Genomic DNA, 20,622 nt, shown 5'->3' on the forward strand with positions numbered 1-20,622 from the left:
TCGTCCTTGCACAGGGGCCATGCTAATCTTCTCTGTATTGTTCCAATTTTAGTATATGTGCCGCTGAAGTGAGCACAGAGAGGAATATTATATAATGATGAAGGATTAATCCACCAAGAAATCCTAAATTCACATGCACCAAACAACAGAGATACAAAATATGTGAAGCGAAACCTGATAGAACTGAAAAGAAAAATACATAAATTCACAATTATATTTGCAGACTTCAACACTCCTCTCTCAAAATTAATAAAATAACTAGGCAATCAGCAAGGATACAGAATAACTCAACAACACCATCAGCCAACAGAATCTAACCAACATTTACAAAACACTCCACCCAACAACAGCAGAATGTACATTCTTCTCAAGTGCCCACAGAACATATGCCAAGATAGACTGGGCCATAAAAACAAATCTCAGTGAATTCAAAAGACTTGAATTTTCATACGGAATTCATTCTCTATTTCATACAGAGTGTGTTCTCTGACCTCAAAGGAATCAAACTAGAAATCAATAACAGCAGGATAACAGGAAAACCTCTAAACACTCGGAAACAAATCAACACACTTCTAAATAATCAATGAGTCAAAGAGGAATCCAGATGCCCTTGAATGCATAAATGGTTCAACTAACTGTGGTCCATCCATACTGTGGAACACTACTCAGCAATAAAAGGGAACAAACTACTGGTAAATGTATCAACCTGGATGAATCTCCAGGGAATTACACTGAGTGAAAAAAGCCAATCCCAGAAAGTTACACATATACTGTATTATTGCATTTATATAACAGTCTTGAAATGATAAAATTATGGAAATGAAGAACAGATTATTAGTTTTCAGAGGTTAAGTAGAGAATGAGAGCAGAGAAGGGAAGTGGCCACGGCTGTAGAAGGGCTACAGGAGAGATCCACGCAGTGTTGGAAATATTCTGCATCTTGACTGTACCAGTATCAATATCCTAACTGTGATACTGTATTATAATTTTGCAAGATATTGCCAAAGGGGAAAACTAGGTTAAGGGTACAAGCGATTCCTCTGTATTATTTTTTATAACTGCATGAGAATCTCTAATTATCTCAAAATAAAAAGCTTACTTACAAAGAAGTAGAGAATCCCTCCCAGAAGACATGTTATCAAGGTAAGAGGGCCAATACACCCACATTGCCCCCCAACTTTCTCTCTCAGACAAGCACACACAAACCCCACCTACCAAGTGCCTTCAGCTGTCACCATATAAATTTGCACTGATTTTCTGCCTCTCTTTAGAGAGGTCTCATCCAATCCCTTGTGAGGTCAAAGCAAACCCCTCTGAGGACTTTCCTTTGGCTCCTGAAGCTCTTCCACAACTTGGCTCAGGAGCAAGAACTGGATTTGTAAGAGGAACCCAGAACCCACTAGGGAGAGAAAAGCAGGCAGATAGCCCAGCTGCATTTTAGGGAGGCCATGGGCCCCTGAAATTAAACGTAAAACAGGGTGTGCATCTGGTACATGGTTCTGTGCATGCCACGTGCTTTTCCGGAGAGATGGTCTGTGGCTGTCACCCATTTCTCAAAGGGGTTCATTTCCCAAAGGCAAGAGAAGGAAGAGGCCCACACTTGAGACCCACACCCCCCATTTTCTGCAGCCCCAGGAAAAACCGGTGAGCTCCGCCACGCCCAGACCACCTCTGGAAACTCCCAATATGCCTCCCGGTGTTCCTGCCTCTAGCTGAAAAAGCAGTGTTCTGAAAACTGCTGGGCCCTTAGGATATTCAGTGTCCATCCTGTGGAGCTAGAAATGTCAGAGCTTGAAGACCTCTCATTTAAAATCCCCACGCCCACCCAACAGAAGAGACTCAAGCCCAGAAATACAGGATGACTTTGTAAGATCATCCAGAAAGTTAGCAGCCTAGTTTAAACCAGAACTCAGGTCTCTTCCCCCCCGCTGCCAGCTTTGGGACATCTGTTCCTTAGGTTGGCATGAGAGCCTGACATCAGACAGGGCAACCAGAAGAGCGAAGGCTGGGCAGGAGGCCTGCCGTCCCCATGGTATTACCAGTGGAAGATGGCAGTGGGGACACAGCCAGTCACTGGGTTAAAATGAGCACAGCTATGCAGAAGTTCATGAGCAAATGCTTCCTCTGAAAGTACCTGACAGTCCTTCTGAAGTGGCAGCCTGCATTACTCCGCAGAGCTACAAACAGGTGGCAATGAAGCTTAGGAACACTAGAGAAGTGCTATTACCTTGGAAGACCGGCCATTCAAGGCTCCTCTTTCCCAGGGATGCTTCCATCCAGCTCCCGCCTTCCTCCAAGCCCCTTCACTCCACCCATGATTTCATTTACCGTGTGCTCACTCGCTCCAAATGGTAAGTGAGGACCTCCGGAGCACCGAGAACACGGGGTAAAAGGCAGGAGGCCCGCCTCAGCACAGCTCATGCTCAGGGAGGCCCTGAACTCTGAAGAGGCCAATAACACCCCCAGCTCAGTCAGGCCCACTGCGAGCCCTGCAGCCCTACGTGTGGCTGCCCAGTACACCCGTCAACAGGCCCGTCACTGACCTCCCATCGCCCCTGAGCCGTCTGCCTCCCTCACGGCAGTCTCCACCCACCTTCCTTCCCTGAAGGCTCACCCCACTGCAGTCTGCAGAGAGCTGGGGAGCAGGGAGAGCTCTGTCACCAGACAATTGGAAGAGCCTCCTGTCCGGCCTCTGTCTCCACGCTTGCAGCCCTTTAACCCCCTCCTCAGTCCACCGCCAGAGTGAACATCCCAAATCACACATCAGACCACAGCACTCTCCTGACTAAAGTCTCCTGTGGCAGCTGTTCGTGCCCTCCAGGCACGCCTGTGCCTCCCGACACTTCCCAGCCTCCTTTGTGAGTAGGCTGGGGCCATGTGGCTGTTTCTGGCCGACAGACTACGAATAGAACTATATGTGCCACTTCCAGGCTGAGGGCGCTAAGAGCTGGTATGCTTTCTCTGTCTTTCTCTCCCCTCCCGCTGCAGACTCTGGAGGTCTCAGCAGACTTCACTGGAGCAGAATTGAACCTTTGAGGTTAAGCCATTAACATGTTAGGGGTTGCTTATTGGACAGTTAGCATTGATTGACTAATAAAACTTTTCAGTGGCTCCCCACTGCCCTCAGGAGGTAAGTCCAAACCCTTTAGTGTAGCCATACTCAATGGCTCTTATGGCCTGGCCCAGCCCCCCCATTCTGGATTGTCTCTTGGCCCTCCCCTAAACACACTCTTTCAATAATCGTGATTCAACCATATTTACAGGTTCTGGAAGGGCTACGCCCTCTCCCACCTGGGACGTCTCCTCTATGTGGAATGCCCATACCTCCCCCCACTCCCACCTCCTCGATATGCTTAGCAAACTCATTCTTCAGTTTCCAGCTCAAGCATCCCCAACCCTGACTTTCCATAGAAGAGCTGGGGGCAGCTTCTTCCTGACCAGTGGCATCCCCCTCTCCAGCCCCCAGAGAGCCCTTGCTCACACTGTATCTTAGCTCTTGTGCTTTACCTTGTGCGTTGCCTCCTCGACTGTGAGCTCCACAAGAAAAAGGAGAGTGTTCTCCCCATCCTTGTCTTCCCAGAGCCTGCCTTAGCATCTGTGCCCAGGAGACCTTCAGAAGATGTTTAAGGACCACATAAATAGAGCCCCCTTTAAACTTTCTGCAGAAAGTCACCTCTTCTTGAAGGAGAGATTCAACCAAGTTGTAGGACCTCTTCACGAAAAGAGGAGGCTTGAGATGAGGGATAAGATGACCCATAATTACACTGGGCTCTTGAAAGAGTTCTAACAGGCCAGGTCTGTCTGGCTCTGTCCCCCACTGGCTCAGTGTCCCTGGGCAAGGCAGTCCCTTCTCTGGCATCTGTGGGGTCCCTTCCAGCACAAGCTTACGATGTCTCTGCCATCCTATCTGCTCTTGCTGTAGTCCCGCTCTTTCCCAGAAGCCTCCACTCAGAGCAACGGGCCCATTTCCCCTGAACCCCCTACCCATTTAACTAGAACCTGGTGAGTCATTCACCAGCAAGGTATTAGGTGTTATCCTTCCTCTGGCATTCTACTTTAATATGAGACCACAGGAAACTCAATGGAATGGTGCTCACGGAGGGCATCAGGCACGAGACAGGCAGCGCGACAGATATCCGGCCAGTGGTGAGGAGTTCTCTGGAGACACGTCTTCCCTGCACCCCCTCCCAACCCACCCATCACATCGCAGAGGCGAGAGATGTGAAAACGGCTAGACCCCGGCAGATGGCACAGACGGTGCTGGCCTGAAAGAGAGTTAATGTTGGTGGAATATCCTGAGGGTGGGACCCGAGCTCCTCACTCCTCATTCCATGGTCTCTTTTATCTGGCATTTCTGAGTGAGACAATGAGCAGACAGACTGGAAAGTTACAGACGGGCCAGCTTTGCCGATCCCTGCCAAAAATGCAGCAAAGGAAGCTGGCGGGAGACTCGAGCCTCTTTAATTTCCTCTTCTGTTTGGCTTTGCCTGTGCTCCCCCTCCCACCCCCCGACTCAGAGTCTTTTGTGCCCTCGGGCTCCCAAGGAGCCCTGCTTCCCATCCCAGATGTGAGGGAACTCCTTCCCCCACCCCAAGTCGCTCCTGACTGGTGTGCTGGCCACAGTCAGTAAGGCTCTGGCTTTCCTTGAACAGCAAGGACACTTAGAAGCATGAGATCAACTAGGAAATCCAATTCCCAGGCCAAGCTGGAAATACGGTGGGCAGAAAGGCCAGGGGCAGCGGGGGTGTCTCTCATTCTGTCCCTCCAGACTGGAGTCAGGACCCAACCAGAAACAAAGCTGGGAAGAAAGTAAGTGGGAAAGCACCCCCCAAGAGAGGAGTGCCCTCAGAATGCCAACAGGACCCCTTAGAGTGCCCCACCCCTACCAGCAGGGTCTGAATAGCAACTCTCCACGGTCTACTCGGGAGCACATGCACACACACAACACATGTAGTTGCCAAAGAAGACAAAAGAATAACAGAGAGAGACATCAGGATTGAAATCGTGTCCCTGTCCGGGCATGTTATTCAACTACACTGAGCCGCGACTTCTTTCCCTACAAACTGGGGACGGTTTTCAGGACCCTGGTGAGGATTTAGTGAGATAACACTCCTGCTATGAGACTTGCACGGAGAGAGGCTTCCATAAATGTTAATAATTCCTCCCCAGATCCCGGCAACCAGTTGTCATTTCAAAATGACAGCTCTGCCATCAATTAGCTTTGTGACCCCAGGCAAGTCCCTCACCTTCTCGGACTTTTCTTAAAGTTTCCTAATCTTGAAGAGCAGTGTTTCTCTGACTGAGGTGTGCACCAGAATCACTTGGAGGGTTTGTAAAACACAGATGACTGGGCCCTATCCCCAGAGTTTCTGATTCTGCAGTTCTGGGGTGGGACTGGACAGTCTGCATTTCTAACGAGTTCTCTGGTGGTGTTGATGTTGCTGGTCCAAGAAGCACACTTTGAGAAGCCCTGAAGTAGAGGCAGTATAAGGACTCTTTGTACTTCTAGCAGTTTAATGAGTACGTTAAATGAATCCATATTAAGTTTTCAGTGATGAATACTGGTTCAATGTGCTCTTCTTAAGGCTACTTGTATTTCAAAGAGGATAATGTCTTGACCCAAAGAAATCATCTTTTGGTTCCCCACTTCTAAGTTAGGCATCAAAAGACCCCCAGAGTACATGACCAGATGATGATTTGGAGGGAAGGGCTTCCCAGGCCTCGCCAGTCACACGACACAGGTGTGACTGAAAAGTCATTTCATTTGCAAAACTCTGGCGTCCCAAGTGAGTCAGCTGCACTTGGTTAATTGCCATTTGAGGGCACGATGTCTGAGGCCGAGGAAAGGCCCCTGGTTGCCTGAAATCAGCCCAAGGCCAGGCCCCATCGCTAGAAGCAGGGTTGTCAGTCAGCTGTGACATTCTGGATCCCCCCAGCCCTGTTAGGGCCAGAAGAACAGCCTGGTGCCTGGGGAGGAGGATAGAGCCAAGGGCCTGCAGCCCCAGAGGCTGTCACTCAGTACATCTGCAGTTTGGGGTGTAGACCCCTCTCAGCTTCACTGCCTGCCTTTGTGTCACTGTGAGACCTGTCCAGCAAGGTGGCTGGGCTCTGTAAATGCTGCTGTCATTCTGCTAATGCTCTGGGCCTGCCTCAGGGAAGAGAGCTGCCCTGCGTGTCAATTACAGAATGATGACACCTCCCCCGTGGCTTTGCACCAGTCCCCCACCCAGCACGGCCCTGTCTTTGGTGCACAGGAACACCGAAGAGGGTAGAGATCGTTACGTACCGACACCTCCCATCCCCACTGCGTTCTCAATACTTCTAATCGCAAACTTAGGCACATAGACAAAGTCTTCAGGAAAAAGGTCAGTGCTGAGAGAAAAGCTCCTAGAAAGGATTCAGGAGCTGAAAGAAGGTTGAGATCAAGCCCTCAGGGACCCAACCTGGGTTCCCACTCCAGCCCAGCAGGTCACAGGGGATGGGGGGAATGCCTCCAGGCGAGCCTACCCCCAAAGCATCATCCCACAAAGCACCTGGTTTTGCTTTTATTCATGCAGCAAACATTTAGTAAGTCTACTAATGTCTGAGCATTGGGTCGGTGGTGGAGATCTAAAGACAAACAAGAGGTGCCCGCCACCCACCGCCAAAGCTTCTGGTCTAAGAGGGCGAGGCAACTGTACAAATTATCATCAGTATATGCAGTGAGAGCGGTGAATGCAAAGTCTATGTGATCTCAAGGGGAGAGATGGCCAAGTCTTCTTGTTGGGGGAGGGAGATGGGGGGAGGGAAGAACACAATAAAGCAGTGCACAAGGGTAACACCTGAACTCATCCTAAAGGATGAATAGGAGAAATCATGTCTGAACAGGGGTAATATTCAAAATCTTTAACACACGCTAAGGTCCAATCCCAGCCAAATCAGAACAGATGCTGGGCTTGAATGTCAGCCTTACCAGGTAAATATGGCTCGTTAGACATATGCATCTACTTCTGCTTCCTCCCCAAACCCTACTGGAATGACAGCTTTTTAAAAAGTAAGTATAAATAGACAAAAATGGGAAGAACCAGAGAGGAGATAAAAGTAACAGAATTTTTGAAGCTGGAAATCAGATGGACAAGTGGTGAATGGCCCAGGAACCCCTAAAAGCTGAATTCTAAGCCAGCAGCGGGGGAAGTTGAGAACCAACCCGATTTATACTGCAAAACCCCTTAACAGCTCAGAAATTGGTGGTACCAATCCCTCTTGAAAGCAAGAGAGAAGAAGGGAGGGATGAAACAAGGAAGGTTGGTTGGCAACCTGTTTAGGAAGCAGTTAGAGTCCCAGGTTCTTTCCCTGACTAGTAATGGCCCCTTGCCCAGCACAGCAGAAGAGGGAGGTTTATTGTTAAATAAATAGAGGCTTTCTGGACTGGGAGACACCAGGAGGAATTGAGGAGAGACCTACCTTGCTGAAAACAGGGGGATTAAAGATCATCTAGCTGAATTCTGGTTACTGAGGCGAGACTCCTCTTCCACTGGGTACTCAGAGCACCAACCTCAGGATGTTACTCTCCAGGCAAGAGACAAGATGAGCCTTCTCTGAGGACCCCAACTTGACTGTGAAGAAAGACTTCATGATTTAAGAAAGATTTCATCTCACACAACTCAATATCAAAAAAACAAACAATCTGATTAAGAAATGGGCAGAGGACCTCAATAGACATTTCTCCAAAGACATAGAGATGGCCAACAGACACATGAAAAGATGCTCAACATCACTAATCATCAGGGAAATGCAAAACAAAACCACAATGAGATATCACCTCACACCTGTCAGAATGGCTAGCATCAAAAAGACAATAAGTGCTGCCAAGGATGTGGAGAAAAGAGAACCCTTGTGTAATGTTGGTGGGAATATCAGTTGGTACAGCCACTATACAAACAGCATGGAGGTTCCTCAAAAAATTAAAAATAGAACCACTGTATGATCCTGCAATTTCACATCTGGGTATTTATCTGAGGAAAATGAAAACACGAATTCAAAAAGATACATGCACCCCAAGGCTCACTGCAGCATTATTTACAACAGCCAAGATAGGGAACAACCTAAGAGTCCATCAATAGATGAATGGATAAAGAAGATATGATTACACACACACACACACACACACACACACACAAAATGGAATATGACACATCCATAAAATAGAATGAAATGTTCCCATTTGTGACAAAATGCATGGACATAAAGGGTATCATGCTAAGTGAAATAAGTCAAACAGAGAAAAATAACATATGATCTCACTTATATGTGGAATCAAAAAAAGCAAAACAAACAAACAAAACAGAAATAGACCCATAGATACAGAGAACAAACTGCTGGTCACCAGAAGAGAGGGGGGTGAGGGTTGGGTGAAATAGGTGAAGATGATTAAGAGGTACAGACTTCCAGTTATAAAATAATAAGTCATGGGAATGTAATGTACCACATAGGGAATATAGTCAATAATATTGCAATAATTTTGTGTGGTGACAGACAGTTACTAGACTAATCATAGTGATCGATTCCTAATGTATTCATAAGGTATCATATGAATCACTATGTGGTACACTGAAATTAATATGACATTTTATGTCAACTATACTGCAATTAAAAAAATAAAAATAAAGACTTTATAACATTTAAGACTGCACAAGAGAAAGGCCCAGACAGATTATCTTCCAGTGAAGTCCATGGTCATCAAATCCCACTTGCACTGGTACTCTTAAATAGGTGCAGATAAACAAAAATAACCAGATAACTGAAGAAAGATCCAAAACTGAAAAATAGACACCAAAACAAACAACTTGGAAGAAACAGAGACTGTGCAGGAAGAAAACAACTTGAAAAAAATAGATCATAATTTCTTCAGGGAGACAATATTGCAATCATAGAACAGGATGCTATAAAAAGGGAATGACAACAAAAAAATTCTTATAAATTAAAAATATAACAAATGAAATATCAATAGAGGGCTGGAAGGTAAACTTAAGAAAACCTCCCAGAAAGTAAAGCAAAAAGACAAAGAGAAAAGAGAAGAGAAAAGTTAAGAGAACTACAGATCCAGTCCAGAAGGTCTACTCTCCAAATGAGAGGCTTAGAAAGAGGGAACTGGGTGTGGGGGGAGGGCATAAAAAAGAAAAGTAAATCATCTACAAAATCAAGAAAATGTCCTGGAACTAAAGGCCCCAGAGGTTATAGATTGAAAAGGCCAGCCAAGTGGGCCCTTAGATAAAAATATGAGCACAATGATAAAAATAGATCCACTGTAAGGCAAAACACATCGTTATGACATCTCAGAATACTGAGGCAAAAAACAAAAACAAGAACAAAACATGTTCCTGGGTCAGAAGACTCAATGTTAAAATGTTAGTCCTTCCCGACTATAGACTCAACACAATCTCAATAAAAATTCCAGAAAGCTATTTTGGAGATCTTGACGAACTGATTCTAAAGTTTATACAGAAAAGCAAAAGACCTAGTGTAACCAACACAATACAGAAGAAGAACAAAATTGAAAAACTCACAATACCTGATTTCCAAATTTACTATAAGGCTACAGTAATCAAGACAGGATGTGAAAAGAAAGTGAAAGAATAGACACATAGGTGAATAAAACAGAATAGACAGCCCAGAAAAAGGTCCACACAAATGTAGTTAACTAATCTTTGACAAAGGAAAAAAGGCAACTTATTAAAGGTTTATCAATTTTATTTATCTTCCCAAAGAATGAGGTTTTAGTTTTATTGATCTTTGCTATTGTTTCCTTTGTTTCTATTTCATTTATTTCTGTTCTGATCTTTATGATTTCTTTCCTTCTACTAACTTCGGGTTTTGTTTGTTCTTCTTTCTCTAGTTCCTTTAGGTGTAAGGCTAGATTGTTTATTTGAGATTTTTCTTGTTTCTTGAGGTAGGAATGTATTGCTATAAACTTCCCTCTTAGAACTGCTTTTGCTGCATCCCATAAGTTTTGGATCATCGTGTTTTCACTGTCTTTTGTCTCTAGGTATTTTTTTATTTCCTCTTTGATTTCTTCAGTGATCTCTTGGTTATTTAGCAACATACTGTTTAGCCTCCATGTGTTTGTGTTTTTTACGTTTTTTTCCCTGTAATTGCTTTCTAATCTCATAGCGTTGTGGTCAGAAAAGATGCTTGCTATGATTTCAATTTTCTTAAATTTACTGAGGCTTGATTTGTGACCCAAGATGTGATCTACCCTGGAGAATGTTCCATGTGCACTTGAGAAGAAAGTGTAATCTGCTGTTTTCAGATGGAATGTCTTATAAACATCAATTAAATCTATTGTGTCATTTAAAGCTTGTGTTTCCTTATTAATTTTCTGTCTGGATGATATGTCCACTGGTGTCAGTGAAGTGTTAAAGTGCCCCACTATGATTGTGTTACTGTCGATTTCCTCTTTTATGGATGTTAACATTTGCCTTATGTATCGAGGTGCTCCTATGTTGGGTGCATATATATTTATAATTGTTATATCTTCTTCTGGGATTGATCCCTTGATCATTATGTAGTGTCCTTCCTTGTCCCTTGTAACAGTCTTTATTTTAAAGTCTATTTTATCTGATATGAGTATTGCTACTCCAGCTTACTTTTGATTTTCATTTGCATGGAATATCTTTTTCCATCCCCTCACTTTCAGTCTGAATGTGTCCCTAGGTCTGAAGTGGGTCTCTTGTAGACAGCATATATATGGGTCTTGTTTTTGTATCCATTCAGCCAGTCTATGTCTTTTGGTTGGAGCATTTAATCCATTTACATTTAAGGTAAATTATTGATATGTATGTTCCTATTACCATTTTCTTAATTGTTTTGGGTTTATTTTTGTAGGTCCTTTTCTTCTCTTGTGTTTCCCACTTAGAGAAGTTCCTTTAGCATTTGTTGTAGAGCTGATCTGGTGGTTCTGAATTCTCTTAGCTTTTGCTTGTCTGTAAAGGTTTTGATTTCTCCATCAAATCTGAATGAGATCTTTGCCAGGTAGAGTAATCTTGGTTGTAGGTTCTTCCCTTTCATCACTTTAAATATATCATGCCACTCCCTTCTGGCTTATAGAGTTTCTGCTGAGAAATTAGCTGTTAACCTTATGGGAGTTCCCTTGTGTGTTATTTGTCATTTTTCCCTTGTTGCTTTTAATCATTTTTCTTTGTCTTTAATTTCTGTCAATTTGATTACTATGTGTCTCGGCATGTTTCCCTTGGGTTTATCCTGCCTAGGACTCTGTGCTTCCTGGACTTGGGTGGCTATGTCCTTTCCCATGTTAGGGAAGTTTTTGACTATAATCTCTTCAAATATTTTCTCGGGTCCTTTCTCTCTCTCTTCTCCTTCTGGGACCACTATAATGTGAATGTTGGTGTGTTTAATGTTATCCCAGATGTCTCTTAGGCTGTCTTCATTTCTTTTCATTCTTTTTTCTTTATTCTGTTCCATGGCAGTGATTTCCACCATCCTGTCTTCCAGGTCACTTATCCATTCTTCTGCCTCAGGTATTCTAATATTGATTCCCTCTAGTGTATTTTTCATTTCAGTTATTGTATTGTTCATCTCTGTTTGTTTGTTCTTTAATTCTTCTAGGTCTTTGTTAAACATTTCTTGCATTTTCTCAATCTTCGCCTCCATTCTTTTTCCGAGGTCCTGGATCACCTTCACTATCATTATTCTGAATTCTTTTTCTGGAAGGTGTCCCATCTCCACTTCATTTAGTTGTTTTCCTGGTGTTTTATCTTGTTCCTTCATCTGGTACATAGTCCTCTGCCTTTTCATTTTGTCTATCTTTCTGTGAATGTCAAAGGCAACTGAATCGAGAATGGGCAGTCTTGTCAACAAATGATGCCATAACAATTGGATTACAACCATATATATATATATATATATATATATATATACACACACACACGTGTATATATATATATATACACATATATATACACACATATATATGTATACATATATATAAGTATATATGTATACATATATTATATATATATGTATATATATATTCGTTACACATAGAATTTACACCTCACATAAAAAATCAAAATTGATCATAGACTTAAATTTAAAGTGTGAAACTATAAAACTTCTTGTTGAAAACATAGTAAAAAATCTCCATGAACTTGGGTTTGCTGTTGAGTTTTAAAATATGACACCAATAGCAAAAGTTTTGAAAAACACAGATAGTTGAAAGGAAAAATTGTTAAGTTGGGCTTTATTCCATTTAGAAACTTCTGATCTATGAAAGAAAAGCCCCAGATTGCTTGTCTTTCCCCCACTGTCTCCTCAGACAAGGGAGAAAATATTTGCAAAACATATATCTGAGAAAGGACTTGTATCCAAAATATACAAAAAACTCTGAAAACTGAACAATAAGGAAACAAACAAGCCAGTTAAAAAATGGACAAAAGATCTGAACAGATACCTCACCAAAGAAGATATACAGAGGGCAAATAAGTTTATGAAAAGATGCTCAACAGCATTTGTGATTAGGAAGTTGCAAATTGAAACAACAATGAAATATCACTACATAATACAGAATGGCTAAAACCCCAAAACTGACAATACCGACTGCTGTCAAGAGTGTGGAGCAACAAGAACTCTTATTCATTGCTGGAGAAAATACAAGATAGTATAGCCACTTTGGAAGACATTTTGGCAAATTTTTAACAAAATTAAACATAGTCTTACCATACAATCAAACCATAGTGCTCCTAGGTATATACCCAACTGATCTGAAAACTTTTGCCCACATAAAAAACCTGTATGTGAATGTTTATGGCAGCGTTATTCAAATTGCCAAAAATTGGAAACAACCAAGATGTCTTTCAATAAGTGAACAGATAAACAAGCTGTAGTACATCCATAGAATGAGGTATTATTCAGCACCAATAAGAAATGAGCTACCAAGCTGCAAGAAGATATGGATGAATCTTAAATGTATATTGCTAAATGAAAGAAGCCAATTTGAAAAAGCTACATATTGTATGATTCCAATTATAGGACATTCTGGAAAAGACAAAACTATAGACACAGTAAAAGATCAGTGGTTACCAAGGGGTCAGGGGAGAGTGAGGGAAACAGATGACACACAGGAGATATTTAGGATGGTGAAACTTTTCTGTACGATACTGTAACGGTGAATACAAGACATCAAGCATTTGTCAAAATTCATAGAACTTTACAGCACAAAGAGGAAAACTTAACACATGAGAAAATGTTTTAATCATTTAGGAGGTGGAGATAGCCCAGGATGGAATTCAGAATATGACACTAAAATCTAAAAGTATTATATATACAAGTTCACTGAAGGGAGTGGGAATAAGGTGCTGACCAAAGAACCTTAGAGTACCTAAGACTAAAAGAAAAAGGAACTATACATAAGAACTATACTCTAGTTGATAAAGTCATTTCCCACAAGAATATAGATTGACAACTCTGAAATTATTACACATGTATTAAGGAACTAAATATTAAATGAATGACATATGATGGGAGCCAGGTTTCTGGGTTTTTTTAAGGTTTTTTTTGATATGGACCATTTTTTAGTGGACCATTTCTTAAAGTCTTTATTGAATTTGTTACAATATTGCTTCTGCTTTATGTTTTGGGTTTTTGGCCACGAGGCATGTGGGATCCTAGCTTCCCAACCAGGGAGCAAACCCACATCCCCTGCATTGGAAGGTGAAGTCCCAACCACTGGACCACCAAGGAAGTCCCAGGAGCCAGGTTTCTCACTATTGGAATAGATAATCACAAATAAGCAAAAGCTAGAATAATCCATGTGATAATAGATTAGTATTGGAGACATGAGTATGAACTCATGTTTACCTAATATAGAAATATTTACAGATACGTATATATACTCAGTTTAGTATATATATATATATATATATATATATATATACATATATATATATATCCTTGCTCTGTCATCTGAGAAGGACTAGAAGCAATGACACCCCAGGAGCAATGAGCACACCAGTGCCCAGATCTTGGTTTCCAATACTATTTTTCAATAAAAGGAGTTAGATCTTCTTGGAGAAGTGGCTGGTTCTACGACTGGGGCAGAAAATACACAAAATGAGCCTGGAGCATCTTGTAGTGCCAGAGAGTAAAAAAAGTGCTAACACACACACACACACACACACACACACACACACACACACACACACACAGAGTGATGGGGGTATGTCAGAAGAATACAGAAGCCAACAGAAAGAGTTCCTAATGGCAAAAATTGGAACAATTTAAGCAACAAAATAAATAAAGTAGTACTGGATCATAACCCAAAGTATAAAATGAGTCCATAGTAATATAAATAAATAATTGGTTAAGTAAATCAATGGGAAAGAACAGACGAATCTCCTATGTGGAAGAATTCCAAATAATTTATGAATGTAACTCCCCATTTCTTAAGTGTGGGAGGTACATAGTGACTTTCTTTCAAAGAGAAAATTATGGAAAGGAAGAAAAAAACGAGAGTTACTTTAAAGTGTAGAAACCTGACAAACACTGTCTCAAGTCAGATGACCAAAGTTAATATCAACAATAAGTCATGTTGATAGTATGTAGCGTTAATTTAATGTGATGACAGTGGCACTTACCTCTGTGATCTTCTTCCCCAAGACATATTACCCCAGTCTAATGATGAGAAAAACTTCAGGTGTATCCCAGTTAAGGGACATTCTACAAAAATACATGACCAGTGCTCCTCAAAACTCTCCAGGTCAGCAAAAACAAGGAAAGTCTGAGAAACTGTCAGAAATGCAACTAAGTAGATACAACAACTAAATGCAGTGTGGTATCAGGTATGGGATCCTGGAACAGGAAGGGACTTTAGGAGAAAACTAAGGAAAGCTGAATGAAGAATGGAATTTAGTTACTGACAATATATCCATATTGGTTAATTTATAGGGAAAAATGTACCATACTAATATAAGGTGTTCAAAATAAGGACAACTAAGTATGGAGTATATAGGAATTCGCTGTACTATCTTCACAGTCATTCTGTAAATCTAAAACTGTTCTAAAATTAAAAGTTTGTTTTTAAAAACCCCTACAACCTTCCAGAAAGAAAAAACAGGGCATGTAGAGGATCAGGTATCAGAGTAGTTTCAGACTTCTCAATAATAACAGTGAAATCTAAAAGAAAATTGGAAAATGCCTTCAATATTCTGAAGGAAAATGGTTTCCAAACTAGAATTCTATACCCAGCCAAACTGTAATTAAGCATGATGATAGAATAAATATACTTGCAGCCATACAAAGTTTCAAATAATTTATATCCCACATACCTCTTCTTAGGGAGCTACTAGAAGATGTGATCTGCCAATACGGGGGTGTAAACCAAGAAACAGGAAGCCATGGAATATGGGAAAGAGAAAATCCAACACAAGAGAAAGTCAAAGGGAATCTCAAGGTGATCCGAAGATGACAGCTATGAACCAGGCATAGAGATCAATCAGTCCAGATTGGAGCACTTCAGAGATACAAAGAGGGATTTCTGAATGAAATAAAATCTGAATATTTTGGGAAGAGATTTAAACAATTGGTAGGGATTAGGGGATTGAATTAGTAATAAGAACATGAAATCATAAGAAAATGAAAAATAATACAATGATCAACTTTAGGGAAAACAAAGAGTCATTCAAGAAAGGAACAGCATCACAGAGATACTAGATGGTTCACCTGGAAAGAGCATGTACACAATCATAACAATGTAAACACAATATTTCTACATAAATATGTTGGTAAGATAGGGAGGTGATGTGTCAGATTTTACTAGGTTATATTGCAGTAATAAAATAAATCTCAATGGCTTACAAAAGTTCTCACTCATGTAACATTGTAGCATAGCTGTGGGTCAGCTATTACTACACCATATGTCTCCTTCATTCTAGGATCTAAGCTAAAGGATTAGCCCCTTAAGGGGACATGTCCATTTTCTTGGCAGAGGGAAATAAGTAACTCATGCAGACCATGCAGTGTCTCTTAAACTTCTGATCAGAAGTGGAATACATCACTTCCACTCACATTCCATTGACCAAGCTAATCATACGGCCAAACTCAACGTCAATTGTATTATTCCTTCCACAGGTATGATCGTCACATGACAATGTGAATAGACATATTATCCATTTACAGGGAGGCAGTAATTCAGTTGGGAACAATAACACAATTGATGAATGTATTTACGTATTGTAGCACCAGGTGGAGGATAACTGTGGCAAAAGAGGTAAATTTTCACCTTCTAGTAGTAGGAAGCCAATAGAGAATGCCTAAAACTGAAAAATCAAGAAGTGACCATTTATGCATGTTATTTAGAAATATGGACATAAGTATGATAATTTAGGAGAGGGCTCCCCTGGTGGCACAGTGGTTAAGAATCCACCTGCCAATGCAGGGGACACGGGTTCAAGCCCTGGTCCGGGAAGATCCCACATGCCATGGAGCAACTAAGCCCGTGCGCCACAGCTACTGAGCCTGCGCTCTAGAGCCCACGAGCCACAACTACTGAGCCCACGTGCCTAGAGCCCGTGCTCCGCAACAAGAGAAGCCACTGCAATGAGAAGCCCAGGCACCACAACCAAGAGCAGCCCCCACTCGCCGCACTAGAGAAAGCCCGCGCACAGCAACGAAGACACAACGCAGCCAAAAATAAATAAATACATTTAATTATTAAAAAAAAATAAAGACACATCACCTGCACTGGAACCAGCCAGACTGCCCCTGGAGCCCCCACACACTGGGAACAGGGGGTTGAAAACCCACTGGGTGAGTCTTTAACAAAGTAGGAAAAGGAGCACCGTCCCTGCATCCTGTCACCACATCCCCAGAAGAGAAGCTGCTGGAAACCAGAGGGTGTGGTCAGGAAGCTGGGAAAGGAATTGGAGAAGACGTGGCAGAAGGCAGTATTGGATGATAAGTCACAGTGTCGGATACAACCTCACCCCAGCCACCGTATCAAATGCATGCACGTCCCTGGCTGAATGGGGTTGCTACAATGACCGCACAGTTGAGGTGAGTTGCAGCAGACCTCATATACATTTAGAAGACATTTTATTCCATGTTTACTATTTTTGGGTTGGCAGATCTCTTTTCAATTTGCAATCAACATTTTCTTTTCAGGTCTCAAGTATTTCTGTAGGTCTTTGTGACATTTGTAGATCCTACTAGTTCTCACAATGCCGTGTGCAGCAGTTAGGAAGCAGTTGATAACCTCTTCTGAGGCCGATGGGGGGGTCACTGGATTAGAACATCATGATGAGGGGCTAAAGTCAGGGTTTCAGTTCCTATCCTGGCTGACTGGGTTTGCACAGCTCAGCAATAACAGAGCCTACCTTGGGGGTACAGCCAGAGGGGGTGGAAGGCCCCAGACAAAATCATCCTCATTCCAATTCTAAATGCATGTGCTATTTATTGTAAAGGGGGTAAAATACGCCCTACACAAAGGCAGCCCTGCCCACAAAGCACTCACCATTGGGAGTGGAAGGTAGAAGGGCAGAGACGGATGTACCTCTAGAAGCAACTGAAGCATACAAAAAGTCCCTTTAACCTCTTCCAGCTAGCAGTTCAGAAATACACAGGAAACCCTTGATATTTGCAGAGTCGTGATTTGTGGTTTCAAACATGCACAGCACTGCTTGCTCCTCGCTCCTCTCCAGCCCACACGGTTATGCTGCAGGCAGCCAGTGCGGCAGACACACGGCCACATGTGTCTCTACAAAGCTCCCTCAGAGTGGCCTTTCAGCTGCCCTGATTCCATGAGAAGGAGGTTCTCCCCTCCCCCCACCCCCAGCTCCCACAAGTACATTCTCTTTAACCCCTTATGGTTGAGTCACAGAACCATAGAATGCTTGAACTAGAAGACCGGGCTCTTAACCCCCACTTTTTTCTGACTCTCCACCCATTTTTCCTGCCATCCCAGCCCCTGTCTAATGAAATCAGGTAGGGGTGTCCCCTAAGCAGAGGTTGCGCTCTCTGGTGAACACATTGCAGGCTGACCTCTGACGGAAGGGCTTCTCCATTCACCCCAAGGACAATCACGGCTGGTGTGCTTGATCAAGAAACTCTGCCCCCAGCACCACCAATAGCAAGCATCTTCTAGGCTAGATACTGAAAGGTGGAAAGAAGAGATGGAGGGAAGGGCCGAGGGCAAATGCTGAGAGTCCACAGGGGAAGAAAATGTACCAACCCAACATCCAGGTGAACTTGGATTCAAAGCCTATTCCTCCCATCCGTTCAACAAGTATTTACCTTGGCCAGTGCAGTGCTGCAAACAGAGGGGCATGGATGCCTGGCAAAGAGGGGAATGCAATCTAAGTTGAAGAGGCTGAGTGTACCCACAGTCATCATATTTTCCAAACCACAAATCAGGGCTCTTCTGGAAAACCCAGGTCATAGAACAGCAGGAAATACACAAAAGAACCTCGAGTGTAGGATGGTGAGATACAGCTTGTATATAGATGTGCTGGGAGAATGCAACTGGTAACCTGAATAAATCCAGGCGCCCCACCTCACCCAGTCTCTAGTCAAAGACACAAAGTCCAGCAACCTAGAGAAACTGAATGGAGATTCCAGTCTTGTCTTGCTTCAGCTCAAAGAATGACATCGGACACCAAGCGATAACCCACAGACTCATTTCTCAAGGTGCCCTTTCTCTCCTCCCCAAACCCCCCACACCTCTCTGGAGCATCTCCTTGTCAAATCTTCCAAACCCTCCTGGGTGCCCAGCACACAGCTTCTCCATTCTCTTTCTCCTTTCTCAGCCCACAGTGCTGTGGGAGCAATTAGTTCCCATGGGATGATCCAGGAAGACTTCTTGGAGTGGGAGGCATGTATGGTAAATTTTAAAAGATGAGCTGGATTTTAATAGAGGAGAAGTGAAGAACATTCCAGGTTGAGGGGCTCTAATGAGCAAAACTAGGAGGTGGCATGAAACGCCCTGCCATGTCAGGGACAGTAGAGTAGCTGGGGTCAGTGTACGCAAAGACATAGAGACAATGAGACTGGGAGCCTAGTCAAGAGTGGATCTGGAAGTCAGAAATCTGGATTCACTGGAGGTCTTCAGGTAGAAAGATAAGGTGTACCAAACAGCATTCTGGGAATACCCATTGGCTGGGCTAGAGAGAAGGAGACCAATATGAAACGTATCTCATCCACCCACCAAGCCAGCCTCCATTTTAATGGATGCTCAAAATGAATGGGTTTTTATTTCTAATAGGCAGTTGTAGTGAAGACTACAGAAAACTTGGTCTCCTGAAATCCACAGAAAACTCTCAGGTCGACTGTAGCATCACTTTATGGCCAGCTGCCTCCTCCAGCAAATCTCTTCCCTGAATTTCAGAAGGTTGCAAAACACATGGTTCTGACCTTCATGTCTCTGCCTCAAGCAGAGAAACAAACAGTGAGATGGGCCGGAGGGGGAGGGCCAAGAAGAGGATATGGACCTGGGCCCCGATATCCTTGATACAAACAAGCAGGGAACTTGTCAGAAGTGGCAAACCAGCTGATAGTGTAATATCACAAGTACCAACTGACGAAGAGAGAAAGAAAGCCTGGTTTTCACCGTAAATACCGGTCTAATTAGTTATGCATGTTTGTTTTATAAGACTGTTTTCCTCCTTCCAATCAAAATCCCAGCCACACTTCAAAACTCACCTCAACCACAAAGCTGCCCTCATTATCCCACCCTCCCTGCTGTCACTCTGACCGTCTACAGTATCAAACAGTCTGCCACCAAATTCTGATGTTGTCCTGTATTTTTTCATCTTCTTTCAATGGATAATCATGTTTTCTCCCTGCTGAGGGAATGTGTTCCTTAAGATCAGGTATTGTGTCTTATGTTGTCACACAGACTTCCCCACACCACCTAGCAGGGTGTCAGGATACAGAAAAAACAAACTGTTGCTGAGCAACTGTTTTTTTTTAAGTGTCTGTAAAATACAGCAGTGCTTGTATTACCTTCTTCTATACTGGGAAATCCTTGCGAGAAGCTGGCTTTAGCAAACTGATTTTTAAATATCTTATTTCATTTAGACTGACAAATGCTAATATCGTAGAAGTCAGAGCTGGAAGAGAGAAACATTTGGGCAACTTGGCCCATCTCACATGGAAGCAATTGGTATAACTGATCTAGAACCAGTAGGGACAAAAGGACTGTTAGAAGAGCACATCAGTATTCACAAATGATGTTCTCCCAGAGTTCACATGCTGTCCCCTCTCATCTTGTTTACAGGATTCATTTGGCCTTCCCCTGCCTCCAGTCTTTATTTGGACCAAGTTACACTGCAGCCCAACCCTGTCTGAATCATCACACTTTCTAAATGATTGTCCTGCCGTCTGAATTAATGTGGAGGCTTAAGGCTAGAAGTAGCAGGTTAACTTAGCATGTAGCAAAACTGCATTTTGTCGTTTACGTATTCACAGAGTGATGTTCAGTGCTGTGTGTGTGTGTTTGTGTGTGGTGTGTGTATGTGTGTGTGTGGTGTGTGTGTGTGGTGTGTGTGTGTGTGTGTGTGTGTGTGTGTGTGTGTGTGTGTGTGTGTGTGTGTGTGTGTGTGTGTGTGTGTGTGTGTGTGTGTGTGTGTGTGTGTG

This window comes from Grampus griseus (assembly GCF_964374135.1).
Source record: "Grampus griseus genome assembly, chromosome: 12".
Classification (NCBI taxonomy): Eukaryota; Metazoa; Chordata; class Mammalia; order Artiodactyla; family Delphinidae; genus Grampus; species Grampus griseus.